Below are 20,212 nucleotides of genomic sequence, written 5' to 3'. Positions count from 1 at the left end.
GGGAATTAGGTTATTAGTAATGCTTTGACCTAGTCTATAACCTTCCTAGGACCCTAACGCGAGTTTACTTGCGTTTAGTCATAAAACAATACCGTCACCTATCCTTAGGCGACGACCACAACAAGAACATAAATTTCAAAACCGCTTTGAAAACTAATCATCTGTTCTAGGATGATTGATTACTAGGTTTTGAACCCTCTGTTATAAGGTTTTGAACCCCTTTGAATTTTCAAAACCCTCGTCAAAGTTTTGGGTCCTAAATAGTGAGAACACGTGCAAACTGGAAGAGTGAATGCCTGTACTCTGGGTTTTCTGTCTAAGGCTAGAGTGTTCATACAAATCCACATAATCGGACCAGTCACTCTTACCTGGGAACTCTTGGGGTGAGTGTCCACTGATAGGCGAGCATGTCTTCGCGATACACTATGAGGATCTATTTGCTTTGATTCAGCCTTGGTGTTGTTTGTTTGCTTCGTGGTTCAAACAAATGACCATCAACCATAATTATGGTCGGTAATTGTAACATCCTATTCTTACCCAATGCCATTTCATTTTTTTCTTTCTTGTTTCTCTTTTAGAATGCCTCCTCGACGCGAAAACCAGATAGCGACTGCCGAATGGCAGAGATCATTGCGCAGCAAATGGCTGCTCAAATCCCAAACCTCTTTGCTCAATGGAACCAAGCCAACAACAACAATAATGCCCCCTGCAACTTCAAGACGTTCAACTCGGCTAAGCCATCAAAGTTTTCTGGGTCTCAAGGAGCGACTGCACTTCTGCAATGGTTCGAGAGTTTAGAGAGCACCTTCAGACATGTTCAATGTCCAAACGAGCGAAAGGTAGAATTCGCATCTAGCGTCTTTGAGAAACGAGCTTTGACATGGTGGAATGGTATGATGAGAGATAGGGGTGCCGATGTGGCACTGGCTCAAACATGGCAAGAGCTTCGAGCTCTGATGATGAAGGAATTCTGTCCTCGTCACGAGATCAGGCCTTGGAAACGGAGTTCGACGATCTTAAGCAAGTTAGCGGTGAGCATCGAGCCTACACGGATCGTTATGAGGAGTTAAGTTTGTTATGCCCGAATATGGTTAAACCTTTGGATAAGGCAATCGAAAAGTACATTGATGGCCTCCCTGACTCAATACAAGACATTGTGACTGGTAGCAACCCTACTACAGTTAGACAGGCCATTAAGCTATCTGCAACCTTAACTGAATCAAAGATCAGGAAAGGTAAACTTTTCCGAAAAGGTGACAAGAAACCGGTCGGGGAATCGAACCCAATCTAGGAATCAAAGACCATGGATGAACAGACTGAATCCCCTAAGAAGTCAAAGAAGCGAAAGGCTTCTCAGAACTTCGCCGTGGTCGCTCACAATGGTCAAGCCGTCCCCAACCAACCAGCTCAACCCCCTGCTAGAAAACCATACAATGGAACTGCACCCTTGTGCAACCAATGTAGCCTCCATCATCACGCCTATGTACAGTGCCGCAAATGCCAAACTTGTGGACTTATAGGCCACACAGCAAGAGTCTACCCAGCTGCAGCTGCGCCAAACCAAGCTGGCAACAATCCTGCTCAAGGTCGTTTTTTACCAGGTTCTTGTTTCAACTGTGGTGAGATGGGTCATTTCCGAAGAAATTGCCCAAAGCTTCCTAGTGCAAATCCAGCCCAGGGATGAGCATCTGACTGACTAGAAGACAACATCATTTAGAAATAATCACGTTTTATGTATTATTTTCTTTTGTTGTCACGGTCCAAGAAACAGTTGTTATCGTTGTTTATAAATAAATCTTTTATTTACATTGCAATGTATTTGTGTGGTTGCATGTATAAACAACATATCCCTTACAATACCGACAATCAAGGAACCGTATTCCTTGAAGAACAAACTACCCCCAAAATTCTCCCATTCTATGATCTCTTGCGTTTTCCACGAAATTCCTAAGTATCCGTTTCTTCTAAGGAAACGAAGTACAAGGCGCAAGTTACAACACGTGACGAATACCCAAAGTACCACTATAAATCCTTAATAGGGTACCTAAGGATTTCCCGCAAGTCCTTAATTGTTGTATACCTTAATTCGAATGTGGTAATTCCTTGTAATCACAAAATCGAATTTTAGGAGATCTTCCTATCTTCTCAGATAGATCCCAGTGAACATTGAGGCCCGTCGACTGGTTTCCATATCCGTATTCAATCAATAACAAGTTAATAACAAATTATAATCAAGTTAAACAATTATGTGACTTTGTGCTTATGTGTTCCCTTATGTGTTGTTGTGTGATCCAAATTATGTTACCCTAATCCTTGTAGAATCTTCCATATCATTCGTATAAAGGATTCATAGTAGGATACCCAAAGGTACTACATAAAAATCCTCAATGGACTTCTACATTATAGTTAAGTCCCTTGGATTATAAAGTACTACTTCATAATTAGACCCCTTGAGTGGTCTAGTTAAACAGATTGATCTAAAAATCTGGCTAGGGATATCATGTGATGATATAGCTGAAAGGACTCCTTGGTGGCCTAACTAAGAAGATCCCCTGTCGATCTAATTAAAAGGACCCGATGGAAGTCTAGTCACCCTCATCACAAGTTTGATATCCTTCCCCAAAACATTACAAAACAAACTGTGCGGACTGTGCAAGGGATTACGTAATTATGGATGCATACATAATTATGGAATTTAGTGCACAGAAATCACAGCAAGTTCTGTCATGTGTCTAGAGTTAACCCTATTCATTTCCAACTCTGATGAAGCAACCGTTGAAAACGACTCCGTTAGTTCATTTTCGTTTCTGAAGATTTATCCGTTGAGGAAATGAATATCCGTTGTGTAATCCTTCATTTCCAACTCTGATGAAGCAACCGTTGAAAATGACTCCGTTAGTTCATTTTCGTTTCTGAAGATTTATCCGTTGAGGAAATGAATATCCGTTGTGTAATCCTTCGTTTCCAACTCTGAGGAAGCAACCATTGAAAATGACTCCGTTAGTTCATTTTCGTTTCTGAAGATTTATCCATTGAGGAAATGAATATCCGTTGTGTAATCTTTCATTTCCAACTCTGATGAAGCAACCGTTGAAAATGACTCCGTTAGTTCATTTTCGTTTCTGAAGATTTGTCCGTGGAGGAAATGAACATTCGTTTGCTTATTCCGTCATTCCCATTTCTGAAGAATACTCGTCGAGGAAAATGACTCCGTCTGTTCATTTTCATTTCTGAAGAATGACCATTAAGGAAATGACAGGATATTACCTTGCATATCGCTGATGGTTATTTGACAGAGTCACAAATAGACTCCTACGAATAAATTTCGGGACGAAATTTCCTAAAGTAGGGGAGACTGTGACACCTGTGTCACTGCGACCATCAAACAAATACCAAGCCGATGAAATATTGTATTTCATACTTGGGATCTTGTATAAATATGTATATCTTTTGCACATATCAATTCTTGTTCAATTTCAAACTCTACAACGCTTTCTGGAGAATTATACGCAAACTGGTGCGTAAACGTACTCAGTTTAATGCGACAAATACTCCGGAACACCATCATATACTTAACATACCTTAAATAACAATTACATAACTTAGAAATAAGTTTTGAAGGCTTTGGTATGGCAAAAACAAGTTAATTCGCTTACAAGGACTAAACTTGACAAACTGTGAAAGTATGACGATTCATACTATAACAGACATTTCGGAACATGTCCATAAGTTAAACATGCCATAAATATCCTCACCATAGCTTAGAAATAGGCTTTGAGGTGTTCGTTGTGCTAAAATAAAACTTTTGGATCATTCAGGGACTAAAAGTGTCAAAAAGTGCATAAGTTTGCATTTTCGCGCATAACTTACGTTCTGAATACATCCGGACATCCAAAAATTTATGTAAGCATCATAATATTATGCCTTAGTGTTTGGCATAAGAAAAATCCATTCGTCGCGTCATTTGGATCGTTTTTCGCGCTTATGCGCATTCCGTCGTAATTAACCGAACATCGCGATCGTACGACTAAACGAACCAACATCCGACATATTTTTGAGCATGTTTCATGTCCTCAATGTTTAGGCATCATTTTAGGGCCTTAAAGATGGCTTAACGGACCTTGAATGTGTCGGAAATGGCCTTAAACCATAACAGGGACCTAAACTGTCAATTCAGAAACTTGGTTTCTGATCAGGACTCCCAGGCGGGGCGCGTAAGCCCTGACTAAATCCTTACACGGGCCGCGTCAGCCCTGCAGATGCAGAAAATCGTTTTTTTTTTTATGTTTTTGGCCTTTCAATCACTCCAAAGGGCAATGCCCCTTCACTATCTCTGGAGTTAGGGTCATAATGTGATACCACAACATCTTGACAAGTGTATGAATGAGATCATGGCACGAAATTCAAGAAACGATCCTAACGGTTTTGCTTTTCCTATAAATACCCCCCCATTTGGTGTAAAACCCACAAAACTGATCAAAGAGCTCTAAGTTGATGCCATTGCTTCATACCTGAGCTCCTGGATCAAATTTAGCTTTCGGGGACCCTTCGTAAGTGTTCTTTCGTTCTTTTAATCGCTTTCTAGTGCTAAAGTCAAACTTTGTTTGATTTTCTGCGTTGACCAGCTTATGGTCAACACGAAGTTCGTTGGAACTTCATAACGTGAGCGTGATCACGATGGTTATAGTCCGTAGTGACTGTACCTACTGATTACCACGTTATCTAGGCTCAGTGACGAGTCGTAGTTTCGGCCAAAATGCGCATTCTTGCGTATTTTGTAACCAAACTACTCGTGAGTATCAAAACCGTTTGTTTTGATACCAAACCTGTTTTCTAAACTTAGTTAAGCATGTTCTAACATGCTTAGCTCGTCACTTTTAGTTTAGTGCTTATATAGGGTCGTAAGGTAAGCGATCTAAACAATCGCTTATACTTTCGAACCCGACCCATTTGGTCGATCATTAGGATCCGACCAAAACACATTAGGTGACCATAGCTGTAACCTTCCGAGGTTATACCTTATGGTCACGATGTTAGGCATTCCAAACGCGTTCTACGCGAACGACGCGTTAAGGTAGCATAAGCTACCTAAACGGGTCGTAGTGGGTCGTAAGCACTTAGGCTAGGTTTCATTTTAGTATGATGGCTTTGTTAAACCATATTACACGAGTCTCCATACTCGTTTGGTTTACGAACCCGCATACTATCCGATCCTCCGATTTAGGTCCGGTATATTAATATAGTTACCTATATTAGGTGCCGTTGATATCCGTGATCTCTAGCGTTATTTGGTTGTTATACAAGAACTTCAATGCAATCTTAGGTGAGTACATTGAACCCCATCTTTTAAATGCTTTCGAGGTGTTTATGTGAGTACATAGACCCCTCTTTTACTGTTTTCCAAACTGTTTTGGGGTGAAACACATGCGCCTACTTGTTACTTTCATGCTTTCCTGTTTTCACATCATATACTTGCTATGTTTATTAGTACATTTATAGTACATGATTTCAATACATTTTATGCTATGTATGCCCATTGTGTGCATACTTAGTACATCACTTTATGTAACATTTGTGCTTGTAATCATTGTGAATAGTTCAGTTATCAATAAAACAATGTTATTTTATCCCCATGTTTGTTTGATTGTGTTTTACATTTTTCATGTTTTGACTTTTGTTCAATTTCAAACTCTACATTGCTTTCTGGAGAGTTATACGCTAACTGGTGCTTAAACGTGCTCAGTTTAAGGCGACAAATACTCCGGAACACCAACATATACTCAACATACCTTAAATAACCTTTACATAACTTAGAAATAAGTTTTGAAGGCTTTGGTATGGCAAAAACAAGTTAATTCGCTTACAGGGACTAAAATTGACAAACTGCGAAAGTATGCCAATTTGAACTGTAACGAACATTCCGGAACATGTCCATAAGTTAAACATACCATAAATATCCTTTGCATAGCTTAGAAATAGGCTTTGAGGGGTTTGGTATGCTAAAACAAACTTTTGGGTCATTCAGGGACTAAAAGTGTCAAAAAGTGCACAAGTTTACACTTTCGCGCATAACTTACGTTCTGAATACACTTTCGCGCACAAGTTTGACTTTCTGCATTGACGAGCCTATGGTCAACACGAAGTTCATTAGAACTTCATAACGTGAGCGTGATCACGATGGTTATAGTCCGTAGTGACTATACCTACTGATTACCACGTTATCTAGGCTTAGTGACGAGTCGTAGTTTCGGCAAAAATGCGCATTCTTGCGTATTTTGTAACCAAACTACTCATGAGCATCAAAGCCGTTTGTTTTGATGCCAAACCTGTTTTCTAAACTTAGTTAAGCATGTTCTAACATGCTTAGCTCGTCACTTTTAGTTTAGTGCTTATATAGGGTCGTAAGGTAAGCGATCTAAACCATCGCTTATACTTTCGAACCCAACCCATTTGGTCGATCATTAGGATCCGACCAAACACATTAGGTGACCATTGCTATAGCCTTCCGAGGTTATACCTTGTGGTCACGATGTTAGGCGTTCCAAACGCGTTCTACGCGAATGACGCGTTTAGGTAGCATAAGCTACCTAAACGGGTCGTGATGGGTCGCAAGCACTTAGGTTAGGTTTCATTTTAGTATGTAGGCTTTGTTAAACCATATTAAATGAGTCTCCATACTCGTTTGGTTTACGAACCCGCATACTATCCGATCCTTCCGATTTGGTCCGGTATATTAACATAGCTACCTATTAGGTGCCGTTTGATATCCCGTGATCTTTAGCATTATCTGGTTATTTTACAAGGAATTCAAAGCAATCTCAGGTGAGTACATTGAACCCCTCTTTTATTGTTTTCCAAACTGTTTTAGGGTGAAACACATGTGCCTACCTGTTACTTTCATGCTTTCCATGTTTTCACATCATATACCTGCTATGTTTGTTAGTACATTATAGTACGCGCTTTACATTACATTTTCATGCTATGTATGCCCATTGTATGCGTACTTAGTACATCATTTTACATTACATTTCATGCTATGTATGCCCATTGTGTGCGTACTTAGTACATTGTTTTACATTACATTTTCATGCTATGTATGCCCATTGTGTGCGTACTTAGTACATTGTTTTACATTACATTTCATGCTATGTATGCCCATTGTGTGCGTACTTAGTACGTCGTTTTACATTACATTTCATGCTATGTATGCCCATTGTGTGCGTACTTAGTACAATTATTTACATCACATGCCTTCATCTTGGTACAACATTTGGTTTGTTTAACATGGAACAATACATTCATTAACATTAGCTACGCCGTTCGTTAGTAGGTAGTGGTACCATAGGAATTGACAACTCCCGTTCCTGAAATCCTGGGTTTGATAGGATTGGAAGGAATGACCGAATTCGATATACATAACTTAGATAAACCTTTAATTTGTTTAAGGGTTTATCGCCACAGTCTCAAGGCTTGGATGTATGCATATTTCACAATACCGCATAAATGTTTATATCAGTAGAGCATGCATTGTTCCACAAAACATAACGTTGACTTAAACCATGTTTTACTTCAACACCTTGTTTTGTGCATTTTACATATTGTTTAAGTTGATACATCTCACTTACCATACAAGATATATTTTAAGTACACATTACATTATCTACATTGAACATAAACATTTTGACATTGATATACATACTTGGTGGTTTACATTGAACATAGACATTTCGACATGGTTTACACAGTAACACTTGACAATTGATTTATGCATGAACAATTTACATGGTGGTTGGTTTGGGTAAATGGTTAGAGTAATGTGGCGTATGTAATAGGATACAAACATGGTGGATACGCCGCTGGTACTTCCTATATATAAATGCTTGTATAATATTACATATCGTAGCGTTATCTATGTCATTTCAGTTTAGATACATTACATTTTACACAAATAACATACTTTTCACAAGACATTATTTTTACAAACAACTTAACTTATTCAACTCAGTTTACTTGGTTACTCGTTTAACCTTACACTTATCTATACATATCATCTGATATTATCGTTTTTCAAATGGTTTACAAAGCAAGACAAATTACAAGGTTCATGATGGACTATTATTAATCATTTTCTTTAAACTCAAGTCATGAATCCCATTTTCACAAAACCTATGTATCTCACAGGCATTTTTATGCTGACGTAGACTATAACTTTCTAGGACCCTAACACAAGTTATCTTGTGTTTAGATTTTAAAACATGCACTTCACCTATCCTTAGGTGATAATCACAACGGGAACTTCGGTTCCAAATCCGCTTTGAAAATTAATCATCTGTTCTAGGATGATTGATTACTAGGTTTTGAACCCTCTGTTATAAGGTTTTAGACCCTCTGTTATATGGTTTTGAACCCTTTGGATTCTCAAAAATCTCGTCAAGGTTTTGGGGCTTTAATAGTGTGAACATGTGCGAACTGGAAGAGTGAATGCCTGTACCCTGAGTTTTCTGTCTAAGGCTGTTGGTGCAGTCATCTGTCGTCTTCGTCTTTTGTCGAGTCTCGGTGACGGTGCGGATCCGATCAAGCATGACATCACATGTGACATCATCTTGATGACATCACATGTGACATCATGATATATGAGATGACATGAAATTAGAAAATATGGTGGTCATTTGAAGTTATTGTCATTACATCATTACTATATCTCCATAAAAGACAAAATGATGAAGGCCCAATCACAAGAGATGATCATATGATGGTCCAATGAGAGTAGCCGTTTGAAGAGAACCAATCGTTTGAGATTTACATATGTTATAAGTTGACCGTTTGAATATTATAGCTTCCGTTTGAATGTAACCGTTTGAAATTCTTGGTCGTTTGAGATGTTTCAAACGGATAGGATGTAAACTATAAATAGCTGTCATATCTATTTCATTTGTAACGGTCAGGTCAAGTGATACCGAAGTGCTGCCGGTATTTCCTCTCACTGTAAACGTTGTCAATCGAATATAAAAGAGGTTTAAAGTGTAGTTCAAGCTGTTTACTAGTGCGTTTCTTAGTTTCCGCCTCTGAAACGTACGAGAGCTCTTCCGAACGACTCATTCAGGTCGAAACCGATCCTACAAGTGGTATCAGAGCTCAGGACGAGGAGTTCTTGCCATATTCAGCTTGAAAATCTGATTTTCTACACCTTCTTTCATAAAATTGATAATTTTTCGGTTGAAATCGGATCAAAGTTTCACACTGTTTTCGGATTTGATATTTGAAAAACCCTTGGAAGTTTCAGCTTAAAATTCAACGTAAAACTGGTCAAAATGGCCTAAAAACTGTTGTCCGTTTGAACGAGCCCAGTAACTGTCCGTTTGAAAATCAGTTCTATCGTTTGAAAGTGTTATCTTCCGTTTGAAATTTTCCGTTCCGTTTGAACGATCGTTTGAAACCGGCTCCTATCGTTTGAAAAAATGCTTACCGTTTGAAACATCGTTTGAAATAAGCTTCATATCGTTTGAAAATATATCTTTCGTTTGAACGATCGTTTGAAAGACACAAGATATCGTTTGAAAATGCATGTCACCGTTTGAAACATCACTTTCTGTCATTTGAGAAAGTGACACATTATTTGAAAAGTCACACCTTTTGAATCATGGCAGTTTGAAATATGATTCTTGTTTGAAAAATTGTGTTCGTTTGAGAGTAAAGGCCAAATCACGGGACTTGTATTTGCTGTTTGATGTTGTCAACATGTGTTGCATGATTATCACCGACCCACTAAGGCCCAATTAATAATCATTTACCAAAAGTTGCTGTCGGCTGCATGCTATATACATTTAAGGCCCACTAATAATTGAGTTTAGTGATTAAATTGGTCCTATCATAATTCATTGTGTATTGGGTCACAGTTGTTGGTCATTGAAGATATAAATATCAATTGTCAGCCATTAAAAAGTTGGTCAAATTATATTGCGGACATGTGATCAAAAGGCCCAATCAAGTGATTAAGTGGGCTTGGATCAAAGATTTTTGGCCGAAAATTTTAGATATTGAGCTGGTGGTTTCATTTGAATTGAAGTTTTGAAATTGGGATACAAACGGTTAGTGTGTTTCGTGAAAAGTGAATTTGAGAAACTTTGAAGATCAAAACATGGAGTTTGAGGAATTGTTGGCATATGTGTATAATGAATCTCAATAGTATTTTCCGACAAAGCAAGAAGAAGAAACAGTCTCAGTAAAAGAAGTTGTTGAAAAAGTTCCGATTTTTGATCATTCGTCTGATGAAGAAAGTGACAATTATGAAGTGAAAATCCGGAAGCTTGAATATCTTAAACAACAACTTCCATCTGATCAACGTAGTGGAAAGTTATTTTATGCCGATAAAATTGAAAAATTGAAAGAAAAACAAGATGCAAAAAGAAAGATTCAAAAGGCAGTCATTGTTAAAGAAAAGATCAGAGCTGAGAAGATTGAACAAGTTCCATTGGTCAAGATTGAGAAAGTAGAATCTGAAAAACCTGTATCTGTGAATCCTGAATCAGAGTTAAAGAAAGAGATTGCAGAAAACACACCTATCTTTGATCATTCATCGGAAGAAGGAGCTTTAAAGGCTGAAGAATCTGTGAAGAATGAAACAGGTTGCTCAAAATGTGACAACTTCAAGACTGAGAATGACAAACTCTTGAAAGATGCGGAAAGTTTGACATCTGAAGTCAAGAAGTTGAACAATGAGAAACAAACTGATGAAAAACAGATTCTGGTGTTGCAGGGAAATTGTGAGAAACTGAAAGTTGAAAATGACAAACTGTTAAGTAATTTGAACAGTTTGACTTTTGAAAACAAGAAGTTGAAAGAAAAAGAAAAAGACTTTGAAAGCAAAAAGAAATCTTCAGAAAATGAAGATTTCTGGATAAAACTGGAGAACAAAAATTTGAAAACAAATGAAACAAAATTTCAAGAACAGCTAAAAGTTTTGAACAATGAAAAATCTGTTCTTGAAAACATTAAAATTGAAAATGAAAAAATTATCAAGTCTCATCTTGAAAGAATATCTCAGCTTGAAAATGAAGCTGAGAATTCAAGAAACAAAATTGATGAACTTGAAAAGAAATTGAAAGGTTTTGTGACATCATCTGAGTTTTTGAATATCCCCTGTCCAAAACCTATCAATTCAGTTCCAATAAGTGACGATGTCACAAACTTTGACAATGTCAAAGTTGAAGATTGTGATGAGAAATCTGATGATGAAAATGAAAAAGTTGAAAAACAAAAATTGTTTTTGAAATTAAAAGAAAAATTTTAGAAAACTGTTCTACAATCAACTGAAAAAGGTGAATGCTCTAAGCAAAAACCTTTGAAGAAGAAAGTGGAACAGAAACAAAAAGATAAAAATTTGAAAAATGTTCAAATAGAAAATAAAAGCTCATCAGATCGATCATCCAATCGCATTCAAAAAGCACAAAAATTGAAAAATGAAAACTCAAAAATTGTTGGTAATAAGTGGTGCAGGTCAGACCACAGTGCTCAAAAGTCAAATCCAGCAATCAAGAGGAGGAAAGAGTATCACCAAGCTAAACAGTGCTTTGATCTGAGCGTTTGGTATGAAAATGGTGATTGGTATGATAACAGAGTGTGTTACAGATGCGGCTATCAAGGACACATTGCTGTTAACTGCCAGAGTTGGAGATATGAGACGAGAAGATGCTATAATTGTCAAATCAAAGGTCACATTGCCAGGGATTGCCCAAGGAGATCAAATGAAAGATTGAGGGTTAATTCTCAGAAATTGGCAAAGATTCCAGTCAATGTCAAGCCCAAAGAACAGAAGGTTCAAGAACCTAAATTTCAAGAAAAGAAAGTGAAGCTTTCTCAGGGGCAAAAAGACAAACTGCGAAAGAAGAGGAAGAAGGCCAGAGAATATCTGGAGAAGATTTTGTCCTCGGGTTCACCGGACAGATCGAATAAGAGTTCTGATGAATCAACTCCCTCAACTGCAAAGTCAAGCAAGATGAATTCATCAGATACAAATCTAAGGACTAAAGAGGATAAGAAGAAGAAGAAAGTGAAGTTTTCACTTCCCGGCGATGAATCTGACTCATCAAAGTCAGACAAGCCATCTGCAGGCAATGATTCTGGTTCGTCAAAGCCAGAGGAGCCATTGGTTGAGGTAAAATTGTCGAAAACACCCAAGGCTGGTCGGGCTTGGGTGGATCTTTTTAAATGAAAAACCTGACTTGCCGGAGATCCCAAGTTGGTAATCGTGGATCATGAATCGGCATCCTTCTTAATCTGTGTTTGAGGTTTTGCAGGACTTGCCGGAGCTCCCAGGTTGGTAAGCGTGGAGCATGAATCGGCATCTTTCTTGAATTTTATTCGGTAACGTCAATCATATAATCGGTAAAAAGGTTTGTTTGTGTTTTACTTACGAGTGGTAAGAAGATTTGATTGTGCAAATGGTAAATCAAGGACATTAATTTGTACTTGCATTTTCCTACATCTGGTTGGAAGACAATATGATGAACCACAACCCCGAACATTTGTTTGATAAATCTACAAGTGGTAAAATCAATCAAACTTATTTTCCGGAAAAACCATTTTGATTAAAACAAACTTAAGTGTTTTGAAATCTAAATGGGAAAATAGTTTGTTGATAGGGGGAGTTCTGATTGTTTATGCCTAGTGAATGGCGAATTGATGTGATTTGATATCGGTTGTCATGTTTCTGTACAGTTTGTTTTCAATTTTCGTTAATGTGTTTGCATTTTAGGGGGAGTAGAAAATTTTCAGAAAATCCAAAAACATTAGAAAATTTGAAAAAGCCAAAAACATGATAAAATCAAAAATGAGTTTTATTGTGAAAAAGAGGAAATGATAGTACATCAGTGGACTATCACAACATGCTAAAGAATTGGAAAGTTTAAAAGTGATAAACAATCTTACTGCGGATGTGTCAGTAGGTTTTTGCACATTTAGTAAATTGAAACGAGATATAAACCTAATTCAAACTTGCTTGATTCGTGGGTAACTATTCTTGAATATATGGGTAACGCCCGAAATCTTGTTTGAAAGGTCCCGTATTCTGAGATACTAGGTCTTTATACTCAGTGATTTCTGGGGTATTATCCCGGGACTTCTGCTGTATGGAAGTACTGACCTAGTCCCCGGATAATGCTTTTCGCAAAATGCTTGAAACATAGCATCGCCCTCAGCAAGCCGATGAAACAATAAAATTGATAGTCGCTGCTGTTGTAATCATAAGATCCTCTAAAGGGGACCCACCTAAAGTCGAAGCCGTCATCTCTCTGCGTATACGGAAGTATCGACCTGAGCTCTCACGGCCCTCGCACATAACCCCTTTACAGATATCATATGTGGTATACTCACCTATAAGACTGAATATTGGGATCTGGATACATGAGTATATTCGAGTGGAGTGATACACAATTAAGTTTAAGTTTCTAAAACACTAATATCGTATCTCGAATCGATTGAAATTTGTGTGAAAATTTAAAGTGGACCAATATACTGACAATCTAGGTAAATTGTTTAGAACTGAGTATGTTTAAAGCTTAATGGTGTTAGTGATTTGTCACAAAACTGATATGATCCTCTTACACAAACTCACAAAAATATTGTTTGTAAATATTTTGTTTTCTCTGCATTTCATTTTTATACATTCAAAAATCCAAAAAGTTTTTTAGTGTGTTTTAGCATAAATTTTGAAAAATTCAAAAAGATTTTCGACAACTGATGTTGAAGAGCTAATTTTCAAAATTCCGAGTGCTAAACATGATGAACAGATGGTTTGGGTGAATATGTTTGTTTTGAAAAATTAAAATATATCTTCAAGTGGTTTATCAAAGATTAAGATTGTAAAATCATTCTTTGATTGTATTATTCCTGCAAGTGGTTCATTAGCTGGTGAGATTGTTTTTACATGCTTATCATCAGAAAATTTATTTTTGGGTAGATGATGTGCAGGTTTCGAAGTAATAGAGAACCAGGTTCCGATACCTGAAGACTTTGTGATTCCAACGTGCCAGGCTGCGATCCCAGCATAGCGAAAGGGGGAGTCTGAAGTCATCCGAGTAGAGATTGTTCGTGGGGAGTTTGTTGATGATGACGAAAAGAGAAGAGAAAGATTTGAGGATTCTTACAACGTCAAATATTTCAAAGAGTTCGAGAGGACTGATAAAGACTGAAGTCGTTGAAGACTCGACACTTAAGACTCGTCAACATCTGAGGGGGAGTCTGTTGGTGCAGTCATCTGTCGTCTTCGTCTTTTGTCGAGTCTCGGTCACGGTACGGATCCGATCAAGCATGACATCACATGTGACATCATCTTGATGACGTCACATGTGACATCATGATATATGAGATGACATGAAATTAGAAAATATGGTGGTCGTTTGAAGTTATTGTCATTACATCATTACTATATCTCCATAAAAGACAAAATGATGAAGGCCCAATCACAAGAGATGATCATATGATGGTCCAATGAGAGTAGCCGTTTGAAGAGAACCAATCGTTTGAGATTTACATATGTTATAAGTTGACCGTTTGAATATTATAGCTTCCGTTTGAATGTAACCGTTTGAAATTCTTGGTCGTTTGAGATGTTTCAAACGGATAGGATGTCAACTATAAATAGCTGTCATATCTGTTTCATTTGTAACGGTCAGGTCAAGTGATACCGAAGCGCTGCCGGTATTTCCTCTCATTGTAAACGTTGTAAATCGAATATAAAAGAGGTTTAAAGTGTAGTTCAAGCTGTTTACTAGTGCGTTTCTTAGTTTCCGCCTCTGAAACGTACGAGAGCTCTTCCGAACGACTCATTCAGGTCGAAACCGATCCTACAAAGGCTAGAGTGTTCGTACAAATCCACATAATCGGACCAGTCACTCTTACCTGGGAACTCTTGGGGTGAGTATTCACTTATAGGCGAACATGTCTTCGCGATACATTATTTTTGACCCACTTACTTTGACTAGACATTTCGTGTCGCTTGTTTGCTTTGCGATGCGTAACCACCATCTTTGCTTTTGTTGATTCTGTTTCATCCCATTCTCTTCATCCAATCATCTCACTTGTTTCCTTTCATGTTTTCCTCTTTTAGAATGCCTCCTCGACGCGAACACCAGATAGCCACTGCTGAGCTGGCAGAAATAATTGCGCAGCAGATGGCTGCTCAATTCCCAAATCTCTTTGCTCAATGGAACCAGGCCAACAACAACAACAATGGTACATGCAATTTCAAGAACTTTAACTCGGCTAAACCACTCAAGTTTAGTGGTTCTGAGGGAGCAACTGGGCTTCTTCAATGGTTCGAGAGCATCGAGAATACTTTCTGTCATGTGCAGTGTCCTGACAATCGCAAGGTCGAGTTTTCTTCGAGTGTGTTTCAGAAGAGGGCTCTTACGTGGTGGAACGGGGTTATGAGAGATCAAGGTGCAGAAGTTGTTCTAGCTCAGACATGGGCTGAACTGAGAGCTCTTATGATGAGGGAGTTTTGTCCTCCTCATGAACAACGAGCGTTGGAGAAAGAATTTGATGTTTTGAAGCAAGATAGTGGCGAGCACAGGGCTTATACTGATAGGTTTGAGGAGTTGAGTCTGCTTTGCCCGACTATGGTTACCCCACTCGATAAGGCTATCGAAAGGTACATCGACGGCCTGCCTAACTCGGTACAAGACATCCTTACTGGTAGCAACCCTACCACACTCCGTCAGGCAATCGAGTTATCAGCGACACTGACGAGTCGCAGATTCGAAAGAATAAGCTACACAGGAAGGGCGACAAGGGCAAGAAACAGTCGGCTGACAAGGAAGATAGCAAGAAAGGTCAAAACAAGAATGGAAAGGAGTCTGGTTCATCAAAAAGGGGAAAGAAGCGTAAGGCTTCCTAAAACTATGCTGTCACTGCCCAAGCTAACCAGGCAGCTCCCAACCAGCCTCCAGCAAAGAAGCCCTATTCAGGAAGTGCACCTTTGTGCAATCAATGCAACAGTCACCATCAGCCGCAACATCAGTGCCGTTTCTGTACTAACTGTGGGAAGTCAGGTCATCTTGCCGATGTCTGTCGGTTTGCTCAAAATCGCGCAGTTCAGAACCCTGCCCAACAATTTGCTCAGCCTCTTGCGCAGCAACAGGGTCAGGCTGCACGACCACAATACCCACCAGGTGCTTGTTATAACTGTGGGGATCTGACCCACTACAGAAATCGGTGTCCAAGGCTAGCCAACCAGAACCAGAATGCAAACCAAAATCAGGCTCAGGCTCGAGGTCGAGTCTTCAACATGAATGCACAAGAAGCACAAGAAGACAACGAAGTGGTGAACGGTACGTTCTTTATTAATAATCAGCCTGCATCTGTTCTTTTTGATTCGGGTGCCGACAAGAGTTTTGTGTCATTGTCTTTTGAGCCAATGCTTCGCGTGTCTAGAACGAAACTAGGTAAACCTTTGACAGTAGAGGTTGCCAGTGGTGAACCCATTGTTCTTAGTTCTGTTCTACGCAACTGCCAGTTGAACCTTAACGACCATATTTTTCCTATTGACCTCACGCCAATGCAACTTGGAAGCTTCGACGTTATTGTGGGTATGGATTGGTTATCTAAGCATCGCGCAGAGATAGTTTGTTCTGAGAAGATTGTTCGTGTGCCGCTGTCGACAGAAGAGATCCTCCAAGTGTGAATTCTGGCTTAAAGAGGTTCAATTCTTGGGACACATTGTCAACGAACAAGGTATTCATGTAGATCCCTCCAAGATCAGTGCGATCAAGGATTGGGATACGCCTACTACTCCTACTGAAGTTCGTTCTTTTCTTGGTCTGGCGGGTTATTACTGCCGCTTCATAGAGAATTTCTCAAAGATTGCAGTTCCTCTAACTGCTCTAACTCAGAAGAACAAGCCTTTTGATTGGGGATTCAAACAAGAGGAAGCGTTTCTGACTTTGAAACAAAAGCTTTGCGATGCGCCTGTCCTAACATTGCCCGAGGGCAATGATGATTTCGTCGTTTATTGCGACGCATCTAAATTAGGTCTTGGCTGCGTCCTGATGCAAAGAAACAAAGTCATAGCATACGCATCAAGGAAGTTAAAGATTCATGAGAAGAACTACACCACTCATGATCTGGAGTTGGGTGCAGTTGTCTTCGCTCTCAAATCTGGAGACACTATTTGTACGATACAAAATGTGTGGTTTTCACAGACCACAAATGTCTTCAGCATATCTTCAATCAGAAAGAGCTCAACATGAGGCAACGACGTTGGGTTGAACTTCTAAATGACTACGACTGCGAGATTCGCTACCATCCTGGTAAGGCGAATGTCGTGGCCGATGCTTTGAGTCGCAAGGAACGTACTAAGCTTCATTGTGTTCATGTCCAATCTGTTATTCAAGCTCAATCTGATATCCAAGCCCGAATTTCTCAGGCTCAACAATCTTGTGTTTCACAAGGTTTGATGGATAGGGAATTTCCCTATCACATCACACCTGCTCTTGAACTAAAACACAATGGATCGTATTACTTCATGGACCGTTTGTGGGTCCCAAGCCAAGATAATCTTCGTACCTTGCTTATGGATGAAGCCCATAAGTCTCGTTATTCTATTCATCCTGGCTCAGATAAGATGTATAAGGATCTTCGTATTCAGTATTGGTGGCCTGGTATGAAGAAAGACATTGCCTTATACGTATCAAAATGCCTTACTTGTCTTAAGGTTAAGGCTGAACATCAGCGTCCTTCTGGTTTATTGGAGCAACCAGAGATCCCAGTTTGGAAGTGGGAAAACATTACCATGGATCTCATTACTAAACTCCCGCGCACAAAGAAAGGTCACGATGCCATCTGGGTAGTCGTTGATCGTCTTACCAAGTCAGCGCATTTCTTGCCAATCCGTGAGGATTTTTCGGCTGACAAACTTGCTCAAATCTACGTGGATGAAATTGTAGCTCGACATGGTGTTCCTTTGAACATCATTTCTGACAGAGATGCTCGTTTCTCATTTTTGGAGAACCATGCAATCTGCTATGGGGTCCCAACTTAATCTGAGCACAGCTTATCATCCACAAACAGATGGTCAATCTGAAAGAACAATCCAGACACTGGAGGATATGCTTAGAGCTTGTGTGATCGATTTTGGTGGTAGTTGGGATTCACATCTTCCGTTGATTGAATTCTCCTACAACAACAGTTATCACTCCAGCATCAACATGGCTCCTTTCGAGGCTCTGTATGGTCGAAAATGTCGTTCACCAGTCTGCTGGAATGAGATTGGCGAGGCTCAACTTACTGGACCTGCCCTCATTTTAGAGACAACAGATAAGGTAAAGAAAGTTCGTGATAACCTTCAGACAGCTAGAAGCCGTCAAAAGAGTTACGCGGACCTAAAGCGCAAGCCCTTGGATTTTCAAGTCGGTGATCGTGTATTACTTAAGGTCTCACCTTGGAAAGGTGTGATCAGATTTGGAAAGAAAGGAAAACTTGCACCTAGATACGTTGTGTCACACCCCCAAAATCCACCCGCGGAGTACTACCGCTTGAAGGCGTGACTGACCAGGATCCAGCCACCAATCATACTGAACAAGCATATAAATAGTGATGAAAGTCTAACCAATACGATTGGTGTTCAATCAAAACAAAGTTTAAGTTGTAAGCGGAAGCATAAGTCTTAAGTTAAAACATAAGTTCAAATAGTTTCAAGTTTAACATAGTACGCAGCAATCCGTGTCCCACAACGACTCTCCTCCATGCAAGCTCCAGCTGAGTACCTATGGTCCTGCAAAGCATGTAGTAACGAGTCAACAACTAGTTGAGTGAGTTCACAGTGGGTGTTCGTTTTAGTTATTCCAAAAATAGTTTCCTTTATCTGGCATCCTGCCGTGGGGGTTACCCCATAGTTTAAAACGTGACTTGTTCATTCCCAGTTACTCCGGCACTCCAGCCGTGGGGGCTACCCCATGTTAGTTATCAGGCATTTCGGCCGTGGGGGCTACCCCATGCGTACACTAGACTCGTTACCGTATCGACTGCTGACTGTAGTCATGTTTATGTGCCCTGAAAACATCAATGTCTATCATCATTGACGTGCCCCAGATCCATTAGTTCACGCCCGCCCTCTGCGGCACGGTGTGAGGTTTGTCAGACCTAAATAGCGCTATCTAACTAATGACCCGCTCGCCATTGGCCCGGCGATTAAGTCGATACAAAAAGGAGGGACTTCGTGATAGAGTTTTAGTCTAGTACGAGTTATCCGTCCACCAGGACGAGGAATTACATTCCTGAATCATTACCGTCCTACCCAAGGAGGACGAGGAACCCACGTTCCTTAACCCCGTTCCCAACCCAGGGAATCCCATGCTTTGTAGAGGGTGTGAACTCATCTTGGTTTGCTCGGCAGTAACACAGAAAAGTCAATCAAATTGCAGGTAATCAATTAGGTCCTATCACAGATATTATTTCGCATCAGATTCAAGCCAAGCAGTGCACGTATGTTCAACGCGTATTGTACACAGGTAATAATCATGGCAAACACGTTTAACATCAACAGTTCACAGTTAACAGTCATACACAATCCAAGGTCCAAGAGTGAGGCCCAACAGTTGGGCTCGTAATAACAGGCCCAAAACAACACGTCAACAGAAATACAGAAGTCCATGAGTCCGGCCCACTAAATTAGGCCCATAACAAAGCAAGTCCAATAAGCGTGGTCTCGAGTCGCAACCGGACTCGCAAGCATGGTTTCGAGTCATGCTGTTTGTGTTGATCATGGGTGGTTGCGAGTCGCAACCTATGTCGCAACCATGGTTTCGGCTCGTCATGCTAAGGTCTCGAGTCGCAACGGGACTCGCAACCTGTGGTCTCGGTTCATCATGCTGTGGTTGCGAGTCGCAACAGGACTCGTAACCTCTGTCGCAACTGGCGGTCTCGACTTGTAATGTTGTGGTTGCGAGTCGCAACCAGGGGTTTCGACTCCCCAACAGTTGCTGATTCTGCACAGTTGTACTATCCAATAGAATTCATGCAGAATTATGTACTATCCACTAAACATGTTTTGTTGTCTAATATTTACTCAAAATGGATCAAACAATGCAGATTTCAAATATTCAACACCCCTTCATTGCATATTCAAGTTGTTCTTCACATATTCAAAGCACATTCATCAAGTTCTTCAAATATTCAAATCATAAACAACCCTTATTCAAACACATTTTGCATCAAT

This window comes from Helianthus annuus, chromosome 5 (genome assembly GCF_002127325.2).
Source record: "Helianthus annuus cultivar XRQ/B chromosome 5, HanXRQr2.0-SUNRISE, whole genome shotgun sequence".
Lineage (NCBI taxonomy): Eukaryota > Viridiplantae > Streptophyta > Magnoliopsida > Asterales > Asteraceae > Helianthus > Helianthus annuus.
This window is presented reverse-complemented; position numbering follows the sequence as displayed.